Raw genomic sequence first — 15,584 nt, forward strand, 5'->3', positions numbered from 1 at the left:
ATAACTTTTTTACGACATTCTGTACAGCCGAATCCTTTATAGAGACGTTAGCCGCAACAATTATTTTAATTATATTATTAATCGTAAAATAAATGTCGTTGTTTTAGATGTAATGGCCACCTTCTATATATGTTTCAAACGTGACTATAATAAATTTAATTCAAAATAGTTTCATACGAGCTGAATTTGGTGGCATGGAAAATTTGAAACTTCATTTCCCGATATTTTATAATTAAGTATATCAAAATTATCCTGTCATATTTACCATAATATGGAACAATAAAAAAAAGACTAAAAAGCTTAAAAAACACACACAGCATTACTCATATAAGGATGTAGATTTGATCTTCTTCTAGGAGATGCAAGATCTTGTATTGGAGGGGAAGCTCCCAGTCAGGTGCTAGGGTACTCCTTCTGGCACGTCTTGCTTAAAAATAAATTGCATCTATTTAAATTTGCCGCCACATTTGTTACTTTCCTGGGTGGCTAGATGGCGCCACTTCAATATACAGATTACAGATTTCTTTACAAATTTGAAACCGTTTTGAAACTAAAAAATGCATGGGAGTTAGCGTTCTTCTTTAGTGTGTTCTGTGGGTGAGTAGTATGCGTACTTAGCTTAACCGTCCGGATCAGGAGGAAAGAAGCCCGGATGCGTGGCGAGATAGAAGACTTTACTGGTCTCAACCTTGAGACACCAGGGGGAAACCTATTGTATTCTGGTCTCCCTTACTTCTACATCTCGGGGGTCTGTAAAAGTGGATCGACTAACCCTTGCGGTATATCACCAGCCTGGCTAAAGCTCTCTGTTATAGATTTGAGACAACACCGGGATGAAGTCTAAGGAGAGACCAAGTTAAAGAGGTGGAGAGAATTGGGACTGATGTTTCAGCCTCCACCTCAAGGGTACCTCAGCCAGAGACGACTGTGAGAGACACGGAGGGCTAAACCCCAACCGTGGAAGGAAAAACTCCTCGAAGGATAAATAAATGTGCTGTTGTCAGAGGGGAATGGGACATACCCTGTCCCAGAAAATCTCTTAAAACAGGAAGACTTCATGTATGATGAGTTATAGACTGTATGATGAGTTATAACCCAAGAAACGATCTTTGTCAACAACAACGATATTAGGTGGTCTTTCTCATACTAATGGGACACCCGGTATATACAATATTGCTTGTAATTTGGCTTAAACTCCATAAAATAAAATTTGAAAAAAGATGTAGTAACTTGTGACTACATTGACGTTAAAATACGGAAAATAATAGATGTCCGACAACATATCAGAGACGAGAAACTTTTTTTGTCATTTTTTATTCTGCTCTCCCATCTTCTAACATAAAAGTCGTCGAAGTTGAGGATATTTTAGGTCCCCTTTATTGATACTTTAATTATATTTGATGTTATCTTGATGAAAAGATTTAATCTCCTTAAGATTTTAATGGGGGAGTACGAAAATGATAAGACATATTTTTTATGAACTAATCAAGTTAAGGTTTGGCATTGTATTCTTTTTTTGTGGTAAATTTGATAAAATTAGAAGATTAAGAAAAAATTGTTCTTAAAAAATATTTGTAGATGTATACAGGGTAAGTTTTAAATAAGTGCAAATATTTTCAAGGCTGCTAGATCAGATCTCTATAAAAGAAACATATTTTCTCTTTATTGTTTTTCAAATAAGTCCAAATTAACCGAAAAAAAAGATTTTTTGCTAAAATTTTGAGAACCACTGGATCTTTTCTGTTTTTTTCCTTGTAAATTTAATCTACTACATAATGTTGCCATATTATCAAGAAATTATATTTTTTAACTAAAAACTAAAAAAAATTTTTAAAAATTATTTCTTCAAAAAAACCTCATAATGGTGTCGAAATCTCTGGTCGAAATATACTACCCCAAAATATTTTTGCACTTATTAAAGACTCACTCTGTAATATATGTATATATAATACAGGGTGTCTTCAGTGAAATAACTAACAACAGATAAAGTTTAAAAAATTTACTTTATTAATCTTCTATGATTACTTGTGAATTCTGTATAATCGAGTCATTGTACTTTACCAAAAAAATAAAACAAGTTTGTCCCATTATTTTTATTAAATCAGTTACAGATAAAAGTAATTTTGTTTTCAGCATTATAAGTAATTGCTTAAGCCACTGAAGTAAGCTAAATAGCTGCCATAACTTTTTTAACATAAAAAGTGCCAGACGTATTTACTTTTTTCGAAGTCAATTTCAGGAAAATATATTATATTAAACTGGAATTTTTTTTTGCATAGGGTTCAACATAAATCCATACACTCGATTCGCTAAAAGTGAGGCAATTCGAAAAATATGGATTTACTGATCAATAAATTGTAAAAAATCGTTTATGCAAACAATTATTACATAGTAAATTAACTGGAGTGTGTATAAAGCAAATCAAATTAGATCTATGACTAACATTATTTATGTTTGGTACTATTTTTGGACTCATTAATAAAAAAAAGCAGTCAAAATATTTATAATAAATTTTCTTAATAGGAGCTTCACTTTATTAGTAAATTAGTCTAGTAAATAAGGACACGAAAAGACGCAAGTCTCGGCCTAATTCGTCTACCATGACTTTTTGGGCGAATGTGTACCTTTTGGTGAGTAATTTTAAAGGGGGGGGGGGGTTGTAACACCGTTTTTTGTTGTTGTAACACCGAGTTTTGGCCGAAAACGTAGCTTCATATGGCCAAAGAATCATTTTTTTGCCAATATCTGCCAAAATATGCAATTTACAAAATTTTCTGAGAATAAAAAATGAAACTTAAGTAAAAATGAAGCTTAAGTAATAAAAAGTAAAAGTAAAAGCATATTTGTCAAGATTTTTCTTAACAATTGTCCTTTAACAACTCAGGAGGTTTGAAGTATTTGTTTAATCATATTTTAATAAAAAAAACACCTATTCCTGTAAGTAAATATTTTTAAATAAATAAATAAATAAATGCCTTTATTGTCAAAAAATTTTTCAATTTGTAGACAAAGGTAACAAATAATGTAAAAATAACAAGGTACACAAACAAACAAACAAAAGATAATACAAAACATTATACAAATAATATTGTCAGTCTTATTGTTAAAATAAACATTTATAAATGTTTATAATGTCAAAGAACAAAAAATAAAAATAATATTCAAAAATATTTAGCTAGTTTAGTAAAATATCAATGACCTCTAAATAAATTAATTTCGATGTCATTAGTAAATATAGCAATAGCAAACATTAGACCAGTGTTTACAAGATCAAATTCGATTTTCAAAATATAATTCATTTACGGCGTAGAAAGCCTTGTCTAGTAAATAAGAGTTCAATGCTTTGCGAAATGAACAAATAATGTTATGGATTTGATTTCAAATGGCAGGTGATTGTGCATTTTTTTCGAGTTGTATAATATTGAACTTTTAACTAACTCTGAGCGTGGGGTAGGTAGATAAAGATCTTGCTCCGTGTTCCTGAGTGGATAAGTGTGAGATGGCCTTTCTTGAGAAGCTGATACATGTTCACGTATTAGGCAAACGGATTCAAATATAAATAAGGAAGGAAGAGTCAATATTTTTAATTTTTTAAAAAGTCCCGGCAATGAGTCCTGCTGTTCAGTCCCAGTGAATATCGAACAGCTCTTCTGGAGCCTGAAAATGCGGTCAAATTGAGTCGCACAACACGCACCCCAGAATGGAAGGGCATACCTGAGGTGCGACTCAAAAAAGTGCATAATAAACAGTTCTAGCCACTGACAAGTTAAGCTCCTTCGAAACAGACCTTAATGCAAAACAGGCAGAGCTCAATTTTTTCGACAAAGCTTCGATATGTATGTCCCATTTCAGAGAATTGTCCACAAGAAGCCCTAAGAATTTTACAGACTTGACGACGTCAGTGGTGGTGTTGTTAAGTACAAAAGGCTGCAACGAGTTTTTATACGACAAAGCTTTAGTTTTAGAAATGTTGAGACTCAGGAGGTTCGAATCGCACCAAGATTTAATGGTGATTAAGTCATTTGATATAATCCTATGAAGTGCCATAACGTCCTTGATGCTCCAAGTGAAGCTAGTGTCGTCCGCAAAAAGACATATTTTGCCACTGATGTTTATGTTAGCAATGTCGTTAATAAAAAGAAGAAACAAAATAGGGCCTAGTACTGAACCTTGTGGTACTCCACATTCTAATGGCTTGCTAGATGACAACGTGGTATCTACCCTCACAAGTTGACTTCTGTTGCTCAGATACGACTTAAACCATTCGAGAGATGATCCCCTTTAATATCCAGATTTTCTTATTGTATACTATACCGGGTGCGTCTCAAAAGTGGCTCACCCTTATAACTTTTTTATTTTTTTTCAGATACAAAAACGAGATTTGGTATTTTAGTATATGACATAAATTAGGATTGATTGCCATATTCATTTGTTTTCTGTCACTTCCTGTTTCGCCGGAAATGACTACTACTTTTGATTTTTAAATAGCACCCCCGGTATTTTTTTACTTCATTCGATAGAAAATGACATTCTGAATAGAATGACATATCATATGTCAACTTTTGACATTTTTGTTTAAAACAAAATTGAATTTTAAATTTCAATCTAGAGTGCCATGGCTGTGTTAAAAACACTAATTTTTAATCAAGGAGCCTTGGAAAAATAGATTTGATCGTCTAATGTTATTCGTGTCTTGTCCTGGTTGGTTAAAAGATGCCCAAATCATATTTTTAATCACATCTCAATTTATTCAAATGGAACAAGGGTGGCTCATTAGCATATTTGGAAAAAGCATTTTTTACGAATAATTTGATACCACACACTTGGTATTTCGTGTCAAATTATCGCTATGAACCGCATGTTATAATTTCAAATAAACCATATGCGAAAATGGCAAAGTTGACATATGATATGTCATTCTATCCAGAGTATCATTCTCTATCGAAAAAAGCAACCAAAAACCGAGAGTACCATTTAAAAATCAAAAGTCCGGCGAAACAGGAAGTGACAGAAAACAATTGAATACGTCAGTCAATCCTAATTTATGTCATATACTAACATACCAAATCTCAATTTTTTATCTGAAAAAGTAAAAAAGTTATATGGGTGAGCCACTTTTGAGACGCACCCGGTATAGAATGAGTGAGATACAAATTATTGATCTGTCAATCAAGCGCGAAGCTTTATAGATCTTATAAAACTAACACCAAAATATATTGTTAATTTTCTATTGGCGTGACCCTGATCTTCACCATGTATTTTTCCACAAATTTCCCAATTTTCTTTTCTATATTAGCGATCTCTAGAGAAATTTCGCTCTACTCGCCTATTTATTTTCTTCGTCTCAATGTCAACTGCGTCTTAACTTTTTCCCTAACACTGTGCATTGTGTTTGGCACAATATCTGTAATTTTTCTCTATTTGGTATTTTGAATAGATATACACATAGATTCATCACTCTGAGTTTTTAAAAATAAACCTTCTTTCGTCAGGGTTAGACTAGAAACTAATTGATTGATAATTTTTATCGAAAAGAAAATTTAATTGTTTGTTTTTTAAAGTGAAACTTTTTTACGCGCGCTATGAGTATGAATTCAAGGCCGTGACACAACACGCGAAGGAAAAGTGGTAAGGACAGCCTACGGCTTAGAAAAATTCGTCCGATTTAAATGACATTTGGTGTGTCGATAGATTGGACCAAGACCGATTTTACTGTGTACGACACGTATCACTGTGACAGTTAGTTTTGACATAAGAAACGTCAAAAGTTGCTGTCCGATCGCGAGCAAATTTGGTGGGTAGGCTATGTGAGCGACGGTGCACACGGTCCCACCCTTTTCATTTGCGTCTTCATCAGGGTAGGACTAAGGATCTGAAGTCCTGTTCGTCACAACATGTCCGTTCTCGCTGGTAGTGTATCAAACATTCCAATGTGTCAAACAAGGACAGAAGAGACAGAGAAGTCCAAAATTTCCGACCCCGGCAACTAGGCGCATTTGGATTGTTCTAATGGCAAGTGGCGTATCGTTTTTGGAACGAATTTAATTAGTAAAGTAAAAGTAGGCAATTAGTAAAATGTTTTAATTCCATATTAATATACCTACATTAACACTTTTATGTCAGATGAGTTTTATAAGGTCTAATATAAGTAATATAATAAATATCCCACATATACTTATGTTGAAACGTTTGTAGTTTTCGAAAATCGCTCTAACGTCGATTTTCAATTTAAACTATCAGTTAATTCTATATAAAATCCTCAGTTACTTTGAATAATATTTTGCAAGACTCAGGCTTCCGAAACAGTTCAATATTAGGTTTGCGGTTGATGACTTTTCTTTCAATTTTTTCTAGAATATGGAGGCAATGTAAAAGCACATTTTAGACATTTTGTAAACATAGGGCCGGAACATACTTTCAAACTAAAGTTGTAGATTTGCCATTAAATCTCCATTCCAGAAATTTTATTGCCAACTGTCCTTTTGAAAAGGACAGTCCCTTTTTGGAATAACTTTTTACTTTTAAAAGTCATTTTTATTTACGTATTTTCCTGAGAAAATTACCCACAGCAAACAGAAGAAATATTATTTCGTCCAAATTTACTAGAGATGCTATAAAACTTATAAAATACATTTTTCCTTGTTTAGAATAGGCAACACTATTTAGAACTTCCCGTTTAATCTCAAATGATAATTTATGTTTTAGTTTTACCTTTTGTGATCTTAAAAAGAACTTTTAAAATTAGTAATTAGTAACGATTTTGTTAGTTCGCAATCGATAGCTTCCTGTGAAGTACTGTGTATTAGTTGTTTAATCTTGTATTATTAATAACTTCCCATACCTAAAATCAATACTTAATGTGGAGAAAATTGTGTTTCTTTTGAAAATATAAGACAAGATTTGACTTCGGTCTCTCTTGTATTATGATGGCTCTGATAAGAGGCAATTACCTTTTAGTCTCTCAATAGAAGGTATTTATCATTAAAAGTATCAAATCCGTGTGCTACAGTATGGGAATTCTGTCGCATAATAATGAATATTACCTTTATTTACAAATCCATTACTTTAAAAGGTAGCTTCATCAGACAATCAAATTTTAATTGTTCGTCCCAATCTTCATGAACTGTATTACATAAGGTATTTTGTGGTTTGAATCACCCCTGATAATCACCCCTGTATTGTTGACAAAAATATTCTTTGAAACTAGAAGGAACAAAAACTAAAAAAAAATTGAAATAAAAATTAAGCAAACCTTTAAACGTAATAGGTAAAAGCTTTTCATTTTGAGGCTCAATTGTATATAGGTATGTATAAACTAGTAGCATAAGAATTATTTACAGTCTGTCCCATTCTAAAAAAAGGTAAATACACCGTACAAATAACTCTAGGAAGAGGCATTTGTACTGTGGTAAAAAATTGTTTAAACGAGGCCGAAAGGGCAGATATAATAATGCAATAAAATGTAAAAAAAAGGCGGGTAAACACCTTATTTTATTTGTTGAGCAAAATTCCTTATAGAATATCGTATATACGACCAAAATAAGGACGTAATTTTAAGAAAAAATGTCAAAAAAAAAAAAAAAAAAAAAATTTCAAATGCAACGTTTATATTCAAATTTGTTATGATTCATAACAGTTAAGTAGTAATTGAGACGAATTATAATTCAATTACCGGCTACTACGTTCTTGTTTTATTAGCCCGTAATTCAAATAAATATAATTAGAAATTATTTTAATTGTGAGAGGCTCCCTTGTGGGACGCCCATGTACGATTACGGCGCGGCGGAAACAATACCTACCCGTGAAAAGCCACCTGGGTAATTTGAGTTTATTTTTCCACACATTTGACACTGTCGTACCATATTGAAAATCCGCAGATTCAAAAGTACGTTAAACAAAAGCAAAAACTACTGAAAAACACTGAAAAGTTCACTTCTGACTTGATTCCGACTTCAAACACACCGTAAGCTAAACGTAGTACCAAAGTAGTAATGGCTATATCTGACCATGGGCCGTCGCGAGGGGCGGTGGGACGGACGGCTCATTTCATTCTGGAAGACAAGCAGCGACGTTGCCAATAGTTCTAGACGTTCCAGCACATTAAACAGTAAACATGTCCTTTAATAGTAACGCATATATACCCTCTGGTTAATAACATACTATTACGCATGCCTCTTTAAAAATAAACTATTAATTTAATTAAGAAATCTGAGACTGATTCCGGTGGTTTTAAAGCCACCTTTCTGCAAATCAAACTAAGTAGATAGGCGCAAATTTGAGACGTGGCAATGTCGCCTTCTATCTCAGTTGGTTTTTACAGTACGTAGTCAACCTCCGATTGTTTGATCGGGTTAAAATGCACAATGCGATATCTGTTCTTCCTAAATCTATGATATTGAATAAAAATGTGGACATAATTGGAGACGGGCTACAGGATGACGCCCACGACGCCGACGTTTCGAACCGATGCCTCTTAATGGACGAAATCGTCAGGATTTTTCTTAATTAAGGTCCGATTGGAACCAAACTCGGCACGTGGATAGAGGTACCCGAATGATGTTCTCGGCTCAACTTTTCGTTTAGCTGAAATCTGTTATATAAAAAATGACTTTATATATGCGTTCTAGCAGGCGTTAGGAGTACAAATATACAAAATTTTTCCTGCAGAAATGCGTCATTTTCATTTTTCGGACTTTAGTATAGCCGAAATCTGTTACATCAAAACTAGTCTTCGGTGTGTTTTATACATTTTTCTAAAAACATAAAACTAAAAAAAAAAAAAAAAAAATAATTTTTATTTTTATTTTACATAAAAAACGTTTTTTTAAAAAATATTTTAGAATAGCCGAAACCAGTTGCTACGAAAATGAACTTATAATACTTTTATAGGAGCCTTTACAAGCAAAGAAATACAAAAACATTCGGCGGAAATGTGTCAATGTAATTTTGTGCGCTTTGTTTTTCATACATTTTCAGTTTAGAAGCTTACGGGACCCGGGAGCGAATAGTGGTGCTGGGTGGGTAAAACATCTTTCGGAGGAATAACAATTCTGTAGAATAGATATATATGGTTCTTGTAAAACTATAAGTACCTAGGAATGTTGCACTTATTCTTGTTTTTTATATTAAAGCTTTGATGTAAATAAGGTTGATCTTAAAAAACAAAAATCATTGGATCAATCAGTTTTCTTTTATATTTTAATAATTAACTGGTGATTTTGCACAAATATTAGATTGGTTAGCATTTGAGTTGCTTTGGTTAGCTTTTCGTTGTGAAGGGTTTCAAGCTGTGGTTTTTATATTTTAATTACTGTGATTTTGTAAAAATATTATTAGATTTATTGATAGATTGGTTTGCATTTTAGACACTTTTAAATGATTTATTTTTGGTTGAAAAGTGATAAAAAGATTAGCGATGGGAACTATCGAATGAATTAGACTATCGAATGGTTAATGAATGAATGATTTCAACTATCGAATGGTTTTATTCGAATAAAATCATTCATTCATTTGTAAACTAAAGCATATGTGACAACCTCGCAGTGCGACTAAATGGTTATCGCTGAGCCACGACCATCGAATGCTTTTGATAAAATAACAGCGTTACTTTGTGGAATTCCACAAAATGTGCGGAATTCGTAATAATGTTGTGTAACGTTTGTGGAATAAAATAAATGTGGAATTTGTGGGAATTTTCGAATTATTCCCTTTTTTCTCCTTATTTAGCTAATAGGTAAAAAACATTATAGGATCCACTACAATTTCCACAGATTTCTGTAAAAAGAGCGTCGCCGTCGAGGTCAGCAGCTAGGTTCGGTATTTAGATCTGCAAGCAATCCGACGAAATTTTCGACATATCACATATCACACGTTACTATATAATGTAAAATCTCTTTAAGATCACGTGGTTCATATAAAAAATTGCCGGATTGGTCGTGACCCAAAAGACCGAACCTGGCTAGTGATTGTGGAATTTTGTGGAATTTTGGTATGTTCGCCGTGGAATATAATTTTGGACCATTGGCAACGCTGTAAATGAAATTTAGTATCTGTTTGATTTTGTATACAAGTATCATTGGTTCTTCCAAATTTTTATAACTTCGCCGTATAAAATAATTGTGCTATTTTGGTGTTTATTAAAATAGTTAAAATACTAAAATAGTAGTTATTTTTTAATTTTATTTATTGACGATTGTGTACGTGTGCAGGTGGTCAAAATTTTTCTGATAATTTGTGTGGTTTTCTCTGTGAACTGATCTTAATTATTTAACTTTATATGGTATATGGTCTATTTTTAATGGGAAATTTTGAGAAGTGGCAATTTTTAAGAGAGATGAGATGAACTTATTAATTAATTCTCCAAAAATACATATTTGTATTTTAGATGTTTTAATACTATGAATTAGTTGAACTTTAATAATCATATTTTAAGTAATGTGGTTGTATAATCATATTTAAGTAAATGGTTATCGAACTCAAACTATGGTGAGAAAATTAAAATGAAAGTTTTGCTAATGTGCCAATTCAAAAAAAAGTTAAAAAAAAAAATGTTTATATTTTGTTTATGCTAATTCTCTTACATGTAGTTTCCTTTTTAAGAAAAAATATTTCATTTTATTTTTGAAAAGTAAAATGCCAGTAAAAGTAAATTATAATTTTTATATTACTATTTAAAGCACCTAATATAAATAATTTTGATTTCTAATTTTTATTTATATTTCCTTCCATTACACTGCATGCTTAGTAAATTAATAAATGTTTATATTTCATGTGATTTTAAAATTTGTTGTTAATATAACAAATTAATTCTGTACTATTATTATTTAATAAACCAACGTAGCCAAAAAAATTAGAGACTATATTATATTTAAAAAAAAAAAAAAAAAAATAATTTTGACATCTAATTTGTTGTTTATATTTCATACTACTAAAAAAAAAATATTTATATTAAATGATTTTTAAATTTTGTTGTTATTGTGGTAACAAATTATTACCAAGTATTATTATTTATTAAACCAGTTCCTTTGCTTAAACTTGTACAATTTTCCTACATCCAAAATAACAAGTATTATTGCAGTGTAGCAACAGAATATTAATAAAAAATGTAGAAATATATAGACATACTATCCCTAACTAACTAAAAGCCAAACAATAAAAAAAATAATATTCTTTGCTAATATCAACTAATACAAAAATATGGTAAATAAAGGCCCTTCATAATGTATTTTCTGTGTAAATACTAGTAACTCCCCAATAAAAAATAATGTACCTCTATCTATATATGACCTGCAAAAATCAAAGATGCTGGCTTCTTTTCATATCACACCCGACCGCTTTCCTCGAAACCTACGTCGCCAAGACAACCAAAATTCAGTTAATATTTTATTATAATCGATCCTGACGAATAAAAGAATTTCTATAAATGAAATGAATTTTATAATGAAATGAATTTTATAAATGAATGAATTTTAAAATGAATGAATTTTATAAAATGAATTGAATTTTATAAATGAATGAATTTTATAAATGAAATGAATTTTGCAACGAATGAATTTATAAATGAATGGTTTTTGCCGCCGAATTACCAGGAATCCAAATATTTCAAGGCAGATGACGGATCTATTTGATAATTTTTATTCGAATAGTTTTCAACGAATGTTTTCTTACTAACTATCGAATTATTCGAATGAATTGCAACTATCGAATGTTTCGATAGTATTCATTCGATAGTTCCCACTACTAAAAAAGATAATTTTTATGTATTAATGCTTAAAAAATGGAAAATGAAAATCAAGCATTTCCGCAGGAAATTTTTTATTTTCCTGAGTTTGTAAACGCTTCTAAAAGGCAGAAATATATTTATTTTTTATATAACTGATTTCAGCTATTCTAAAGTCTATTAAATTTCCTCAGAAAATGGATACAGTTATTTCCACAGGCAAATTTTTGTGTTTATATGTTCAGAAAAATATTAAAAAATCGCAAAATGTATTTTTTATAGCAGATTTCAGTTATTCTAAAGTGCGAAATTTGGAAATTACGCATTCCCGCAGGAAAATTTGTGTTTCCGTGATTCACAGTAGCTTTTTAAAGACAATTTTTTTTTCTAATACCTGATTTCAGCTAAACGAAAGTTGACCCGAGTCCTCAGACGGATAGACGGTCATTTTAATACAAATTTTTTGAAAGTGAATAAAATTATTTAGTAATTTTTAATTTATTACTTTTGCAACATTTCAAACTACACTTTTTCAAACATATCCTTCAAATCCTTCAATTTAATAGCTGTTAGTAAGAAGTTTCACATAGTGCACACACAATTTTTTTGTATTTTTTTCCATAGCAACTGTTGAAATTGCCTTATATCTATCAAAAATAGTAGATAAAATAGTACTTTAACCGCAAGGGTAGATTAAATGATACTTTAACAGCGAGGATTGGTTAAAAACTTTATTTCTTCTCGCACGTTTTTTAATTGCTTCCATTTTTGAAAATGTTTGTATTCCTTTTCATAAGTTATTCGGGATTTAAATGGAAGTAGTTTGGATATGGCTTGTGTCGCCTCAGCCTGAATATCTGTTGGTAATTTACTTATTTCGTTTTGAGCCATTTCTGGCTCCAATTCAATCAGCAATCGACAGAAAAAGAATTAAAAAATATTGACTCAAAACTGACAACTATAAAGAGACAGCTTTATTTATTTGTCAAATTACACAGAAACCAACGCCAACCCAGCACAATATTTTTTTCTACTCGTAATAAATTCCTTGAAATAATAATTTCTGAATATTTTTTAAAACATAACTCGCTATGGAAAAAAATATTGTTTTATACTCGACGATAAAATTGCATTATCGTCCCTGAAATTAATTCACTCGCGATTTCATCGCTCGTGAATTAATCTTTTCGGTCGACGATAAAATGGTATTTTATCGTCTTGTATAAAAAATAACCATTTTATAAACTTTTCCGGTATTTTAATAGTTTATTTTGCTATTCGAGACGAAGACCAGTTGTTCTAGATTTATAAATGGTGTATCTAGCAATGACTTTGTTTTATTAATTAAAGTTAGGTTATTAGTAAGTTAAATTGCTTCTAAAATCAATTTTAATGGGTCGTATCGACTTGATATCCTGAACATTGTCTGTATAGCAGATTTTTTTTCTAACAACTATAGTGAAAAGCCTCATTAAGTCCCTCCGACCGAGGATTATTTGTCTTTCGCTCCCCATGTTCGAAAGGGTCTAAATTAGTATCTTATCTCGTAGTATATAATCGACCGACTTCCTATTCACAACAGGCCGAAAACTGAACGTCAAATAGTCGTTAATTTTCACCAAAACGGTCTTCCCGTTACGTCAAATCCCATTTCAGATATTATACAGAGTGGCAAAGTTTTGAGGAGGTATACAGGGTTGTTCAGTACATACGACACGGAGTATTGTTGCTAAACGATTAGATTTTTACAAATTGTAAGATTTGGGTTCGTTGAAGGACTATTAGAGCTACAATTTAAAAATATTTTTGCAAGATACAGAGTGTCCCAAATAAGTAAAAAATATCAAAGTTTTATTTTTTTAAATGGAACACCCTGTATATTATTACATTTTTGGTTTCTACGATAAAAATAAAGGTAAATTTAATAAAGGTTTATTACACTTAAACCTTACCGTTTTTGAAATATTTTCAATTTTGTGAAATTGCAGTCAAAATTTTAAGGCTTCATTTCTCCAAGGGTAACAAAGTTTTTATTACTAAATATTTACTGAAGTTTATTTATTGATTATTTATTGTGTTGCAATAATAAAAATTATACTACCTTATACAGAGTGTCAATAATTACTAGCTTTAAACGGCTATAATTTGTTTAATTTAAATGGAACACCCTGTATATTTTATGAGAATCAGATGCACAATTGAATTGTCTATCAAATTGTATTATACCATTTTTTACATATAGCTTCAAGTTTCCGTAGAAGATGCATTTTCTTGTAATTTTAAATTCATTTATCAATATACCCATGGAATACTGACATTTTAGATTATTTTTAAAAATGTACCAAATTTTTAAAGAGTACAGATGCTAATATTGTCGATATACAAGTTATTACCGTTTAAAGCTAGTAATTATTTAAAATAAAATTTTAGACACTCTGTATAAGGTAGTATAATTTTTATTCCTCCAACACAATAACTAATCAATAAATAAACTTCAGTAAATATTTAGTATTAAAAACTTTGATACTCTTGGAGAAATGAAGCCTTAAAATTTTACTGCAATTTCACAAAATTGAAAATATTTCAAAAACGGTAGTAGGTTTAAGTGTGAAATAAACTATAATAAAATTTACCTTTATTCAGTAGAATCTAAAATAGAATAATATACAGTGGGTGTTCCATTTAAAAAAATAAAACTATAGCATTTTTTACTTATTTGGGACACTCTGTATCTTGTAGAATTATTTCTAAATTGTAGCTCTAATAGTCCTTCAACAAACCCAAAACTTAAAATTTGTAAAAATCTAATCGTTTAGCTACAATACTCCGTGTCGTATGTGGTGAACAACCCTGTATATTCACCTGCTGTGATCAGATGCTAGATTGTCGTGGACAATAAAATAATACAAGAAATTAAATTTAAATATCTCTATATACAGGGTGTCCCAGGTTGAGTGTGCATTAGAAGTTTCTAGGCGATATCTAGATCGGAGATTTTTTGCATATCATTGTCTTACAACGAGATCTATCGATTAAAAATATTTTCAATATGGCGGCACTTCCGGAAATACCGAAAGTTGACAGCAACTATCTTATTTTAAATGGGTGTTTCCATTTTTTATTACATACTTAAATTTTCTGTAAAATTTTATGAATATTGATATTAAACACAAATTTAGTGATTACCACAGCCACTGTGACATAAAGAGAAGACATATGACTATCTATTTCAAAAATTAAATTGTTCAAATGTCATATAATAATAGTGGTAGCTGTCATGGAATTGAGCGATTAAAAAATTATGATAAATATTTTTTTTTCAAATGGAAACTAGTTATTAGACTGAAATTATAAATTTGAATGTTATTGTGCCAAAAGTTCAATAAAAACCGTTTTATCATAATTTTTTTTAAGAAAAATCTACGATTAATTTAAAAAATAAAAAAAAAATATCATTTCAGTCAAATATCTACTCAACATGTTGATTTTTTGTCAATAATGATGTGTATTGACTATTTCCATTCTAGATATCTTGAGAACGGTTGCTCGTAGGGATTTTTGCTAAGAAACATTTTTTTACGTAAAGAATCACGAAAATGTATATTTTTCAGTAGTTTAATACAGGTACGGACAAAAAGTTATTACTCTTCAAAACAGTTAAAACGCATATAGGTGGCGCACTCTATACGTAGGACTCATATTGATATCAAAGTCAAATTTCTCAAGTCAAAAAACTCCCAGACACCAATTTTCATGCAAATATTGATGTTACTAAAGAAATTATTTGGAAAAAAAATCGAAATAAAGATTAAAACTCTACACCCTGTATCTCCAAAACTAAGCATTTTAGGACATACATTTATAC

The sequence above is a fragment of the Sitophilus oryzae genome, unplaced genomic scaffold (genome assembly GCF_002938485.1).
Source record: "Sitophilus oryzae breed Bouriz unplaced genomic scaffold, Soryzae_2.0 scaffold_179_pilon_pilon, whole genome shotgun sequence".
Taxonomy (NCBI): Eukaryota; Metazoa; Arthropoda; class Insecta; order Coleoptera; family Curculionidae; genus Sitophilus; species Sitophilus oryzae.